The sequence below is a fragment of the Calliopsis andreniformis genome, chromosome 12 (assembly GCF_051401765.1).
Source record: "Calliopsis andreniformis isolate RMS-2024a chromosome 12, iyCalAndr_principal, whole genome shotgun sequence".
Classification (NCBI taxonomy): Eukaryota; Metazoa; Arthropoda; class Insecta; order Hymenoptera; family Andrenidae; genus Calliopsis; species Calliopsis andreniformis.
In genome coordinates, this window is record NC_135073.1 from 13,801,099 (window position 1) to 13,814,517 (window position 13,419).

A 13,419-nucleotide genomic window follows, 5' to 3' on the forward strand; every position below is an offset into this window, starting at 1 on the left:
AGTCCTACGGCCAGCCGTCGTTCAATGCTTCTCTTCGTCAGATTCACACCGATTAACGGGGCCTGGACGTGTGGGCGTGCGGAGAGCTGAGCGGCGTGGAAACGAGGGAGACTCGTCAGAGAGATTTGTATCCCGCGCAACGGACGGTCCAACGTTTTGGGCCGACCCTCCGCTCAGAAACGACGGCGGCAGCAGAGCGAACAAGCACAGACCAATCGCGCCATTGTGCAGCAAACGACTGAAGCCACGGTCGCTGCCTCGAATTAACCCAACGAGAGCGCACGGTGGTCGGGAAGGGGGGCGGCGCATGCGCGCGGCAAGGCCTTCCGCAGTGGCGGCGCAACGCGAGCATCGGCGCCCTCGTCGTGACCGTGGAAACGTGACTGAAATTTCGGAGGAGAGGATTCCGAAAAGTGTTTTGCCTCGAATTTCCTGTGGTGAGCTGCCTTTTTATTCTAGTAGTGTGTGAGGATGTTTCTGGGAAGTTGTGGATACGTGTGTTTGATGGAGAGGAAGAGGTATTTTACTGGTTTAGTGTTTTTGTTGGGTACTTATGAGAGTTCTATGAAAGCGCGTTTATGATTCATTGAATACGAAAAATTGTAGGTGGAAATACTGATCGTGGGAGGAGAGGATTTTTGAGGTGGTATTGACAGTGGATCAGTTTTTATGGGACCAGGATTTACGTGTCTCGAGACACGCTCTCGTTCTACGTTTACATCGCGGTTCAGTGATGCAACGAGCGATAAAATTACAGAAGTTGGTCGAACGAGGAACGATAAGGAAGCGTGTCGCGTTGTCGCGACGCGGAACGGCGGGCCTCGCGAGATAAGGATGCGCCACTGGCCACATCAGTGCGTACGTGGGCATCCTAAACCGCGACACGCGGTCGTACATGCAAATCTGTCGTACTGTATCCTTCGAAATGTAGAATACCGTGAAACAGAATATTCTATACGGCCCTGGGCGTCCTAACATCAATGGGTGCCGCAGGTCAGTCCTTAATTTTTCAACCGCGCTGTAATTCGAAGGCTACAGGACGCTTGCGACACGCTATCTGTAACGCTAATTGCTTCTTTTACATCATCAGAATTATCATCGATTCACTCTATCGTCATTTTTTAATGAAATTCTCTGCTTATACTGCACTCTCCTTTCGTAATAAACTCGCGAACTTAACCCCTTTTTCCTCAAATTATGTGACAACTATAAAATACTTCAAATATGTGCTTCATGAGAGTATCCTATTCACCTTTCACCTTTTACTGTATAACTATCCCCCCTACTTGTATACTCTAATATGTAAATCAAGGAGTTATGTTACATCCCACTAATAAATAAATAAATATTTCTAGAAGATCGAAGTTCTCATTCTTCATATCGACAAATAAAGAGCTCAAATAAGATTCTCATTTCGTTTGATATATAGCCATATAGCAACGTGGAAAAAAGAGTTAACCTAGCGTGTTTAATTTACAAAAAAAAGAAATCGAGACTGATGGTCAAGTTTGCTCGATCGAGCACAGTTTTAAACGTTTTTTGTATTAGTAAAAAGTGGCTGTGGAGAACAGAATCTCTCGAGATATTCGTTTCGCGTAAACGACGCGCCCTTGACCTACCTTAATGTTCCTTAGCAACCGCGGGAGGCGCGGTTTGTACGATCGTCGGTAGCTAAGGGTACGTAACCTCACTCGTGTACTATGGAATGGCCGTGAGAAAACGTATCATCGTTTCGCGCCTGTAATTGTCTATCGCCGAGTATCGCGTTATCACGATAGAGGCAGTTCTTGGAATACGGTTCTTTCTTCACTTCCTGCAGAATCGAGCGCGTTTGAATGAAGTCGGAGACATTCAACGCGGAGGTACTGAATATTGAAAAACATTCGAACAATCGATAATGCCATTCGATATGCAGCGATAGCCAGGGCTGTATCACGACTTTCGCGAACGGGCGGTAATTTCAAATTAAATGACCGTGGATTTTTTTATTATTATTGAAATCGAGAAAAATACCTATCTTCATTTAAAATTAGGAAAGAAATATCTACCTAAATTAAAGTATTTTTTAATAGACCAAAATGAACATTTACTATCTTTTTAAACACTAACAATGTACCTATTTTAGTTTATTTATGTTCCTCAAATTTTAATCACATAAAATTATTTAACTCCTGGTTTAAAAAATGTAGTCATATTAAATTGTTTAAATCTTTAAAAAATTGTAGTCATATAAAATTTCTAAAATCTCGTTTAAGTCATAAAATAATCAAAAAATAAATAAAGTAAAAAGTTTTAGTATTATAATATAAAAACTAAAGAATGCAGAAAGGTGAATTGCACTTTTCAAAGTTAAAAGTCCAATCGACAATTATTGTCAAGTAACTCCTAAACGTCAGTGATGACTGCCAAAAAATAAGTTTCATTTGTTGCGATCGCGTTAGAAGATGCGAATATCTCACGATCAGTTGTGTAACCATCGTAAGCTATGCGATCGTTTCCCTCGAGTAGCGCCTAGCCTGCAACATGTGTACGTAATTCGTACACGAGTGTGCAAAATCGTCTGACTTTATTGTAACGAGCGTGCCGTATATATTCACGTGTATATTCGTCCGAAGAGATATGGCTGATTGCGTGGCGTTTGGATCACGCTCGAGTCAGGCCAGGCCTTCGAATTTCCAAACCAGCTCGGCCCCCGACCGGATATTGGTCAACCTAGTGCTTTTTTTTCGACGCACTCGATTCTGCCACTTACGTGGGTGCCGGTTGGATCATTCATTCAGATGATTCAAGCGGACGAAGCTTTTAGCGGAGATAATGATCGAGAAGAGATTTTGGGAGATAGCGGTATTTCGAGAGAAGGGAACATAATTTTCTTGAAACTGCGACTTTGTTGTTTTGAAACATTCTGGACAATTATTGATAGCTTTAGTGTGTTTTGAATCAAAACTGTATGCAGATTGAAATATTTGTCGAAATAAATTGGAGAGGCGGAAATTGTGATTAAGGTTCTTGTATAAACATGTTTACTCGAGAGACAAATTTTGATTGAATCAGGAAATCGTTTCTTTTATCTATTCCTAGAACTATATTATTTCAATGTACTGAAATATTAGTTTTGAATGTCTGAGTTAGATTTGAACTGATTTGGACTAGGTCTGAAGCAAACAATCTTATCTCATAATTTTTAATCTATTTCAAACATAATCCTAAGCATTAGAAAGACTTTCAAGGTTTCAAATTTTTTCACAAAAATATCGATTTGTTTTCTGATTAGTTTAATATACAGTATAAGAACAGCTTCATTCTGCAACAAAAAGAGAACAGAGAAAAGAGAAAAGACAGTCATTGAAGCCTTAAAAAGGTCCAAATGAACATGTATTTACATATTTCCACGATACTGTATTCAAACTTTTGTATCCTGAACTCGTATCTTTATAGGAGGAAAAAGTATCCTGAAAACAAATCTCATTCGCTAAAAATACAAATGCCATCTTCTAAACTTCAACGAAGGCGTCAGCTCAAATTTTTTGAAAACAAACTCGAAGATGCATCTATTTATTCGACAGTAACATTGCCCTTGAACCAGCCACTGTCACTACTGAAGATTTAAACAATCCTAACTCTAAAAAAAAGAAGAACCGCCCAGACAAAAATTTCCTAGAAAACCTCCGATGAGGAACACCTCACAATTATTCATCGCCACGTTTCCAGTCACTTTTTTCTGTTCGCCCAAAGCAACGCCGCCGACTCGGCAGCTTTTTTGTAACCGCGGCGATTAAAAAGTCGCGCGTGATCTTTGCCGGATATTACCGCTGAAAATTTCGTCACGCAGCCTGGAGTGGCTCCAAGGCCGAGCAGTTTTTATCACGACCGACTCTGATAACGCGCCACGACGCAGGTTTCAGTGCCTGGCTTCGAAACATCGAACGTTTCCTCCATCACGTATTCACTTCTCGAAGCGATTTCCCGCGGTTCCCTTCGGCCATCGCGGGGCCTTCCCATGCAGCCGCGATTCTACGCGCGAAATCGATCGCGATACCCTTTATCTATCCCCCCTTTTCATCATCGACTTCCCGAGGGGCGAAGTTATCGCTCTCGTGACTGCGCCGTTTTGTTGCTCGACGAGAGGAAAATCTGTTTAAATTCCCCGCGAGGCAACGTTTAAAGAACGAAGCGGGTTGCTCGCTGGACCATTCAGTCCTCGAGATAGACGACGAGGTCACTGTCTGCTGGGACTGATAATACGATGAGTGTCTGATGTACGTGTACGAGGGAAACGGATTCTTGCAGCCCGAGAGAATTGTAGATATTGCAGATATGTTTCAAGAGCGACAGAAGTTGTTTCATTTTAATCTTTAACTAACAACAGCTTTATAATGAATAGGTGTGTGAGTGTTTACTATAAAATTTATTCATGGTTGCACCTCGAAAATTGTATATTTTGAGTTATGTCACTCTGAAATGCCATTACATCATCAGCTGCATCATATTCCCTGCAAGTCCCTACGTGACGTCCGACATGCTACCATAAATTTCCTTGTCACCGATGTCACCTTCGCTCTGACGATGAGACCAAAGCGCGTATGCCTCGAGAAGATTCGTGATTACATGTAGAATTACTCATCAGAGGACATGCATCGGTGACTCGTTAAAGGACAATGAAAATCGTCGCTAATTGACGACGTGTGTCGGGCCATTCTGGAGATAAAAGATCGAGATAACTATCTTGCGTAAGAATGAACAAGTTTTGCAGGTTGTGACATCTGATTTATGGAATCCCAATGATATGACCTAAATCGAGACGTCGAATCCTAAATTTTAATATTTCCTAAACATTGATTTTTTCAAGAATTCTAAAACGAAAAGAAACACATGACATATAAAGATCAGAAGTATTATAAAAAGACGTGTCCTCATAAATCCAGTGTAACAGTGTCAAAAAATAGGAGGGACACTCTTATGCATAAAAAATTAGCAACGTGGGTCTTAAGAAGGACGATTAGTCATTGTTTCACACGTGTGATGAAATTTAGATAGAATTTTGAGAATTCTAAGGGACTTGTCTTTCCTTTCCATTTAAAATCATTACTGAAAACATTTCTTCCTCTCCATTTTGAGGACTCATCACTGTGGACGAAGTGACGTCAACGACTCGAATTTCACGAATTTTGATCAGTGCTTTTGCAATTCTTTACACAGTCGTTGCCAGTTAGTCTGCAGACGGTATGATGCAGACTCAGGAGCATTCTCATGGTAAACGAACCGGACGCACGATTATGTTCACGGCCGAAACTATTTTTGCGGATGCCTCGCGAGACGGCCCAATGGCGGAGGAAAAAGTAATGACGCAGGCAATCGTTCACAAAAATTGTTCCTTCCGGTGGCGTTATGCTCGCGAGCTTTGTCGGCTCGTGTTGCACAGAGGCAGTTCACAATCGTATGATTCAGTGTTTTTTAACCAGAAAATTAAGCCCCCTAGCATTTCTCTTGTGTCTTCTGTTAGTCACAGTATACTTAGAAGATGTAAATTGAGATTACAAATTTGACATTCCTGTTAACCAGGGAAAATGAGGTACACAGTTTGTCACGCGGAAATTTTTTGACATTGAGTCACATGAATAAAGTGAAAAATATGTATTTTAACATAGATCAGACTCAATATATGTACCTGGATAGACTTAAAATTGAAGCATTGGAAAATAAGTGAAAAGAAATTCATTCTCTTGGCTAGGAATAAATAGATCTACTTTTATCATGTGATCTAATATTACTATTAAGTACCTGCAATGAATTGATTTGTGAATGTGAAAGATATTGTCATGACACATTGATTCATTCTCCTCACTAAGTGAGTGTCTCATGTATGGTCTGTAGATGATGCAAATTCCTAATTTCATTAACACAACTAGGCAAGTGAAGCCTAATGAAAGATTGATTTCATCATTCAAATATCATAAAGTGTATATAGCTTTCAATATTTTGTATATTTTGAATACTATACGTTTCTGCACACTCAAATTTCCCACAAATACGTCAAAATCCACAGGCTACTCATGTGACACCATTTGCACGATGAAACTAGCAATAATCTAATTGAAATTCATTTAATTACATACCTTACTGTCTACGTGCGATGCAACATGTATCTTGTTTCTTCGGCAACTGTGACGCGACCTCAAGTAGAATTTACACTAGTACTCGCGACCGCGAATGATATCGAGGGCAGCTGATGGCTTGTCAATCTCGCGAGCGTAGGGAGCCAGCCTGCCTTGTTATGACTGTCCTATTCCTGAAAGACGGAGCTATAAGACGGACTATAGATATAGTCACTACCACACAGAAGCACTGAAAACATTTCGTCATGTCAGTGTGTGTTCAACATGTTAAGGGTATATTACTAATACTCGAGATATACGTATAGCATATGCACAGTACATAGAGCAAGTTAATATTCTTTCAATTATCAAAAGGAAAATATGTGCTTTTATATAGATAAATTATACTAAGTTTTGCTAATCACTTTCCTTTAAGCAATTTTTGACTTATAGTGCAACTGAAGCAACTTCGTGTTTATTTAACTCTTTGTTGCGTCAGTTGTGTAATACCTGCGATAATAATCATCTATATAATTATTGGATTGAGTCATAAATAAAATGATTAAACAGCAGACTTTAATTTAACATATATTCATTTTTTCAAGCAACTTGTCAATTCTGGTTTCATAGAATTCATGGAACGAGAACTATGTAGACTATTTGCACTGGAACTTATGACCCAACCCAGTACAAATGATATACGCCGTGTAAGCTCTAGAAACAAATAGAACCTTGATTAAAAATAACTTTATTTATTATCAGTACTAGAGAAATTTATTTACCGCGGGTGAAAGCATTAAATCGATTCGAGATGCAAACTTCTGCAATCCTACTTTCTCTAAAAGTGCAACATTGCACCTGCAGTGTGCAATTACACGTCCCATTTCTTCATTGAAACTGCATGTTTTCTTTTACATGCACCAGTTATTCTGAACTTTCTGTGCACTGGCCCTCGAATCGAGGCGCGTCAAAGCCGAGTGCAAAATTTGTCCACTTATCGTTCCAGAAAAAATGCTTCGTCATTGTACGAGCATATGACGAGCACACGAAATGTTCGAATGCTGTGTTTAGAATTGCACAAAATGTTTATCTCATGATTTGTCAGGTTTTGCCAATGCCGATCCCACGTTCGTTGCAACACAGTGACATCGCGCGCATCGTTGCACCGTTGCAGCTAGTTCCACTTTTCGTAAGAGAATTCTATCATGGTGCAACGTCTCGTTTAATCATCAATTCGGATTGCACTCGATTACAAAAACTAGCCTTTTAGATATCCGATCCCACTGAATCGTATTATTCACCTTTCTCGCAACGTAGGAAACTGCAATGTTATTCTGTATAAATTGAGCCAAACACTGGCGCGAACAGTAATCATGATCATGTTGCCATTACAAATTTGTAATGGTTCACGACGTTACAAAAAATCAGTGAAATTTAATGCTACAATATTTCATGAGCGAAGAAACTCTTCAGAGCATTAAAGTTTATAAAATTTGTTCAGAAAATTTATAATAGATATCTAAAAAAATTTTGATAGAATTACAGAAATATTCACGAAAAAATACTAATTTTATAGTAATCTTAATTCCAAGTAAAATTCTTGATTACAGTCGTGTATTTAGACGTAATTTCATGCGAGGTATGATTATTATTGACTCATCTTTCGCAATGTATGTACGTATGTATATTTCAATTCATTCCTCCCTCAAATGTATGACATTCCATTTTCACCGAGGGACGATAATACACATTGCAATAACAGGTTCAGTTACGTCAGGTTGCATTCGATTGCAGGCTCTGATTTATCAATTCATGTTAGATTAAGTTAGAACACATCGATCAGATTCTCAGATTGAGAATGGAATACATGGCGTGACGAATAAAAATGAGCTCATTCTCTATCCACGTTTCTAGATCTGCTGACATCATTTATTGCACCTTATTGTATTAAACAAATGCAATAGTACATTACAGTGTACTATGACATCATGATAAGAACATACAGGCTGATTCAGAAATACTGATTAACATTTTACTTGCTGCTAAAATAACTTTCTCACTAATATAAAAATATAGATAAGCTATTTTCTAAATATTCAATCTTTAAAAAGAAAATGTTCAAGGTACTCGTGCTATTAATAAATTAAAGATTGCATATCTTAAAAATGATTATAACTAGTCTTTTAATTTTCCAACTACTTCAAAACTTAATCGAAATAACAACTCATGAACTTATATATAAATTTGCAGTGCAGCGATTGCAACCGAATTAATTGCACTTAATTACCCTTATGTTGCATTCAGATTGCAATTGCAAGTCAGTTAGGGGACTCAATAATTTTGAATCGATTAGATATAGCTTTGATTTACTCACACATGGCTGGAGAAGTTGATGGTTGTACGCGTTGCACATGCAAAAGGAAGCTTCCGCCTCGTTTGCATGAGCATTGCGCAATCAACCGCGAAGCAAGACGGTACTTTAATGGACGGTGTCCAGTTGCTTCGCGAAACGGCAGTTTCACGGTCAACGACGCGAAGTGCCTCGATTTTCCTCGATTCATATCCTCCTGCGAATGGTAGCCAGTCCAGTCTGTGAACCACGTCCCCTGGAAAGTTGCACGAAGTCGTGCAATGTGCCTGAAACAAAGCGTAAACGGCATATTTAATCCACATCGGCCATTTCCATTAATTCATGTAACAAAACTCTTGCAAAAACTTCTGACTCGAATACTACGTACAATACTCTCTCGATATGAGCTCGACTGTGCCCATTCCTTGGAATTATTCTCTCACGTTTTTTAGTGTTCCACTTTGACGAAGTGAAATCAAGACTCACAGTTTGAATATGTGGCTCTTGCTTTGGGTTAGTTCAAAGTGGCTTCCTGTCACGAGATTATATCGAGTAAAGATGTACAGTGTACCAGTTCTCCTTTTATGGGAGGAGTTTCTGGGTCTCCTTCTTAATCACCTTTTTTTTTGCGTGATATATGTATATTTATTTTTTATAATTGCTGTGAAATTATTTCTGTTTTATAACTACTTCCTTGTATTGTCAGGTGGATTGTTGTCTATAAAAAAGTGCTGAATATTATATTTTTAGAAAGAGAATTATGGTAAGAGATTAATTAGATATACGATATGATTTTCTCAGGGTTGTGTAAACCTTGCCCACAAGGTTTTGCTATATTGTTACTCAACTTTGCTATTCATATTATCGAAAAAGTATTTATTACATATTAGTAAAGCAACAATTACGTATGTTCCCTAGAATCTGTACTTAATAGACTCCTTGACACTGATTAATAACAGATGATCCCATTTGGAAAATTAGGGTGTCCTAAAGAATTAGTACGATCCTCCAGACGACAGTCATCAATCCAAATTCCTACGAACATTAATACTTGCGAAGGCACGCCTAAACTGTCAGTCGTTTCCTTCGACGATACAGTTGTCAGTGAAGCCGTGTCACTGCTGCTTCCTGACCACCAGCTGGTTCCTCTGGCTAACGATTCCCGATATCCGATTCGATGAAGCGATTGCTGTTTCCCAATCGTTATTCTCAATTTATATTCCGCCGTGCCCATAGGCTGTCCCAACGAGAAATGTATCCCAGGTTACACAAACGTGTTATAGAATGTGTTGCAATCGTGGACCTCTGGGCGGAGGAGCAATATTCAAATGTGGAGACCTTCTCCTCGAGAATGATATGCCCTCTCGTTGTGGCACCGTGTTTCATAAACCGTTACGTTGTAACATAATCGACACTCAGTAAGTGGCTTTAATATTCGGGAATTAACATACATTAATGCTTTCTGATATTTTTCGTCACGAATTGCGACAGACGGCGTGATTGATGTATGGGTATTATGAATAAAGTGGTATCTGGTTTCTTTTTTTGGAAGAACTGAATTAAATAAAATAAGAAATGTGTTTCTTAGTGTTCACTGGGTTTTTATAGCTTCTTTATTAATCTCTGTTGAAGTGGATGTAAGTGTGTGTAGGTAGGTAGACACTCTAGCTATGCATTAATCAATCTTGCCACGGATTAAGAGTAATAATTCGACTCTGAGGACCACGCCTATCTTCAGTAGAGTAATTAAGACCTCAGCCCTGAGTTCTTAAAATTGGTGTATCCAGATTGTCCTAAGAGCCTAGGGTATATTCCAACCTTAGACCTAGAGTACCTGCAGGGTGATTAGTTTAACTGGGAACCCTCTAATTTCCAGTTAAATCACCCTGTATATTAAGTTTTCAGTCACACTTTTCAGTCCCTTGAACATCCAACTCTAGAAATTCTCGAATCCTCAAATTCTCAACTCTAAACGAAAAAAATCTCACTCGAATAAAAGTTCATTTTCTTAACACTTAATACTCACTTTTAATCACAGGTATACCTTAACATTTAATACTCACTTCCATTTCCTTAACACTTAATATTCACTTTTAATCACAGGTATACCTTCCAACCAATAGTAATTGTTACATAACTAACAATAAGAGCAGAGAAAAAGTAATGAATGATAACCAAGAACAAAACACTTGAAAGAATGCATTCCTGGATCCTTTGCAAAGAAACCCATTCTCAATCCACAAGGACTTAGTCACAGTTGACAAATTGGGTTCTGATCAACTGAGTCCCTGACCCAAGTCACTAATAACCAAGAACAAAATACTTGAAAAATGCATTCCTAGATTCTCTTCTAAGAAACCCAATCTTAATCGACAAAGATTTAGTCACAGTTGACAAATTGGGTTCTGATCATCTGGGTCCCTGACCCAAGTCACTAATAACCAAGAACAAAATACTTGAAAAATGCATTCCTAGATTCTCTTCTAAGAAACCCAATCTTAATCGACAAAGACTTCCGGGGACGATCGATAAAGGGCTCCTATCACCGGAAACGTAGTCGTCCGACCTGCTAGGCAACTTCCGCGTGTCGTTCCTGTTCCCGACACAAGGGTATCTCTATCGGGGACAGATAACAGTCCTGTACACAGGCGTGGGCTTCGTGGAGGGGCCACGAACATCAGACGCTTAGTTCCCATTATGCCCCGTGATCCCTTTCAAGGAAGGCAAACTCGCACCGGAAGTCGACGCGCGCTGCCGACCGACAGGCCAGCTTAATCGAAGAAACGTGACCGTTTCGGAGTCCATGACTCGCGGTCGTTCTCGCCAAAGACGCGGCTCCCGAGGCCGACAAACGACGGGACCTGGAGGCCATGCACGCTTTTATTTAAATAGCTGCGACTCTCTCAGTGTCGCGGTGTTAAACTCGACGAGGCTGTGAGACGGTTCTCCTTGAAGGGTGGTTCACCGTTTCTTTCCATGGTAGCTCAGGGTTTTGTGCTGAAGGAATTTTCAGGGTCTTGAATTTTCAAGTCGTGTATCTTGGTGAACTTGCAAGAGATATCACTTTATTGTTATCTTGCGATTTTTGTTGGGCTTGGTACACGAGTAGTGCATCGAAAAATAATAGATACGTACCTTTTTTAAGCTGCTGATATTTATATTTAAATATCAGTAAAATTTGAAAATAAATTTTTATATAGTATAGAGTAGAGTCAGGAGTTTAACAAGTATCGATATCATGCATTTGACTTCTGTAATCGCTGACAAATTCTGGTTTACTAATCGTTCAACAAGTGACACAATGTAAGAATCAGTATTGATCGGTGGGAAACAAAGACTCGAGTAAAATCTAAACATTTGCTCATTGATAGTTTTCGCTGCAAGTGTTCAAAGTACTGTTCTGACTCACGAACACGTAGACGTCGATGACTCGATGATAAACGCAAGGAGACGTCTTAACACAACAGAGCGACGATAAATTGCAAAATGGGGAACCGTCGTGATTCGTTATCGGTTAACCAATCAAGAGGAAGATTTTCTATTTCGTTCAAAAAATGCGTCCACTTAATGTTTCATTGACGCTGCGTCGCGAAGACAGGAGAGGATGGAAAGTGTTGATAAATTGATAAGCTGAACGAAACGTAAACGAAGACTTTTTTGCTTCTTATCTCTTCGTCCTTCGGGAGGGGACAGTAGAAGATGAAATCAGTTATCAATTCACGATTGATAAGTTTGATGACTTTTAGTGGCCTTAATTCTCGCCATAAAAATCCTGCAAATTCCATTTAATACGCTTTCTTTCATTAATATATTTAAAAAATAGATACTACATAGGAAGAATAATGTTGCATATACCATACTATCAGATGAGCACGAAATACTTTCTCAAAAGTCTAGTATTCACTTTGTTAACTACGTAGATAAAATAAAAGATAAAGCAGGGAATAAGTCAATTATAATTAAAGGATTTCTAGAATCTCATGAATGTAATTATAAATCACGCTATTATAAATCAAGGAGGTAAGGTTGAAGAATGAATCCAAAGGAGACAAATAAAAAGAGAAATACCCATTCCTAGTCCATCAGGATCTCATAAAATTAACACTGTTTTCTTCAATAACCTACAGAGAAGTCTTCTCGAAAGCATAAATGCCAATGCATTCCAAGGGACTTCTCCTGGGACACGAGCAACACTTTAACACATTCGAGTCCGATGACCCACCCACTGAGTCAAAGGACAGCTCTCCTCATTATCCAAGGACACAACGTGACTCATTTTGTGCTGAAAGTACTGTCGCTGGGGGCAGTCTCTGCAAAATACGTACACTGGTCTCGAATGTGTTAAGGAACACTATCACAAATTACTGTCCATCTTTAAAGTCTGACAAGCCATAAATCGGCTCAGGGATTTGGAGGATCCGATCAGCGCGGAGATGAAAGAGAGGATGCTGCAGACACGATTATGCGCGAGCGGTGGCCATCACAGCGACCGCAGCTGCATCTTTGTCGAGCGATTCAAAGGAAGGGCGGGCCTGGAAACCTCGAGGCACGACCTCGGCTCGAGGTGGATTGCGACATCCGACAAACGACGAGCGAAGCCAACAGCCACTGTCCATTCAGTGCTAACATCCGTGGACGTTCAGCCGACGACACTTGCGCCGGATATCGGGGCCTGTCATAGTTAGGGGCTTAACCCTCCTGAGGGTAAATATCGCGACGGAAGGGCGGCCCATTGTCCCGATCTTCCTTTCCCGTGTTTCCTGGGTTAACTGAGAGCTTTAACGGTACATAACCGAACCAACCAGACGTGTAGTTTCGTTATTTACGAGAAGTCCTCTCGAGAGCACTAGGGCCAATGGATTCCAGGGGACTTCTGGGGCACGAATGGTAGAGGGGACTTCTAGGACAGGAATAGTAGAGGGACAGGGCGAAAAACAGGATTACTCTTGGGGAAGAAACAAGGGGGCGGAACTT

The 13,419-nt window shown here is 39.9% G+C and overlaps 1 protein-coding gene across 4 annotated transcripts in view; it reads left to right on the forward strand.

Moving 5' to 3' along the window:
- Positions 1 to 13,419, forward strand: part of LOC143185824 (putative RNA methyltransferase CG11342) — a 40,682-nt gene that overhangs the window by 452 nt on the left and 26,811 nt on the right. Inside the window, exons 1-2 of one of the 4 annotated variants that reach the window (XR_013002959.1) lie at positions 223 to 518; positions 607 to 1,357. The gene's annotated coding sequence lies outside the window, so the exon portion shown is untranslated. Of the gene's footprint in view, positions 1 to 222; positions 519 to 606; positions 1,358 to 13,419 lie in introns of those variants that run through there. The other 3 variants (XR_013002960.1, XM_076389096.1, XM_076389095.1) reach the window with 3 other exon arrangements.